The sequence below is a fragment of the Pipistrellus hanaki genome (genome assembly GCF_964339955.1).
Source record: "Pipistrellus hanaki genome assembly, chromosome: 15".
In the NCBI taxonomy this organism is placed as follows: Eukaryota; Metazoa; Chordata; class Mammalia; order Chiroptera; family Vespertilionidae; genus Pipistrellus; species Pipistrellus hanaki.
In genome coordinates, this window is record NC_140517.1 from 45331184 (window position 1) to 45332974 (window position 1791).

A 1791-nucleotide genomic window follows, 5' to 3' on the forward strand; every position below is an offset into this window, starting at 1 on the left:
GGATCAGCTGCCTCCTGCACACCTCCCACTGGGGATGTGCCCACAACCAAGGTACATGCCCTTGACCGGAATTGAACCTGGGACCTTTCAGTCCGCAGGCCGACGCTCTATCCACTGAGCCACACCGGTTTCAGCTGTGGGTTACCTTTTAGTTAAGTTTCCTGTAAGAGAGCCTTGTATACTCACTGTAGATACTGCAGACACTGCCGATAAAACCACCATTTCTCCTCATGGGAACTATCGAAGTGGAATCGCTGGATTGTACGATCCACATTGTGTGATCCGTACAAGAGTATTTTGCACTAAACCCGGATTGTATGATTCCATTTCTACGGAATTTTCAGGAAAAGGCACATCTTCAGATATGAAGACAGAGCAGAACCCGCTCAGGGCGGGACACGGGCGCCACCTGGCGGCGGATCGCTGTAGGCCAGCGCGGCCGGAACCGGAAATAATTGCTTTAGGACAAAGGGAGTGACTACCCGAGGTGAAGGGCCAGTTATCTGGAAATCAGGGTACCAAGCGGGGAGCCCTGGACCAGCGGCTTCCAAACTTTCCTGAGGAACATCCAGAAGTCATTTCCCATCAGCAACACGGTTTCGTGAAATGCCACCCTGCCCTGCATCATGCTTTTTTATTCTATTTCTATTTTTATTTGTTTATTTTAAAATACGTATCTGCCCGAAACCGGTTTGGCTCAGTGGATAGAGCGTCGGCCTGCGGACTGGAGGGTGCCAGGTTCAATTCCGGTCAAGGGCATGTACCTTGGTTGTGGGCACATCCCCAGTGGGTGGTGTGGAGGCGGCAGCTGTTGGATGATTCTCTCTCATCGATGTTTCTCTATCCCTCTCTCTTCCTTTCTGTAAAAAATCAATAAAATAGATTTATAAAATAAAATACATATCTTCATTGATTTCAGAGAGGAAGGGGGAGGGAAAGAGTGATAGAAACATCAATAATGAGAATCATTGATTGGCTGCCTCCTGTACGTCCCCTATTGGAGATCAAGCCGGCAACCCAGGCATGTGCTCTTGACCGGAATCGAACCCGGGACCTTTCAGTCCCCAAGCCGATGCTCTATCCATTGAGCCAAACCGGTCCCGGCTCTATTTCTATTTTTAAATGCTGGCTAGCTGAGTCTCCACTGAGAAGGCAAGATAGTTTCCATTGTCCTAGATCATCCCTGCTCACAAATGATGGAAAAGGGCTGGTACCCAGACCACGCCCCCATGACATTTCTCAGGATTCACTGCCAGCTCTGATTTCCAAAAAGGGAATTGAGCTCTGAGAGGTGAAGACACTCAGCCAAGGCCACACAGCATGCATGTCGCAGTGCCTGTCAGCCTCCTTCCCGGGGAAATCATGAAATTCTCCAGGTTTTAGTGCTATTGAGGATAATTTAAGTCAGCCTTTTCTCCACTTTTGCCAATAAGATTGCATTGTGTGGGTCAGCTGTTTTCTTACACTGTATATATATATATATATATAAATTAACTAGAGGCCTGGTGCACCGATTTGTGCACATTGAAAGGAAACTAACTAGAAGAAATATTTTAGAGGCCGGGGTGGGACTGAGGGAGATTGGCTGGCCACTGGGGAGGAACTGTGAGATGTTGGCTCCAGGGCGTGTCCAGGCCATCTCGCTCAGTCCTGATCAGCCAGACCCCAGCAGCAAGCTAACCTACTGGCTGGAGCATCTGCCCCCTGGTGGTCAGTGCACATCATAGCTACTGGTCAGATGATCAAACGAACAGTTGACACTTAGCATATTAGGCTTTTATTATATAGGCT

The 1791-nt window shown here is 48.6% G+C and overlaps 1 long non-coding RNA gene across 1 annotated transcript in view; it reads left to right on the forward strand.

The window, feature by feature from the left end:
- The window catches only part of LOC311633534, a 176790-nt gene that overhangs the window by 128520 nt on the left and 46479 nt on the right, over nucleotides 1–1791 (forward strand). The gene's annotated exons all lie outside the window — the stretch shown is intronic.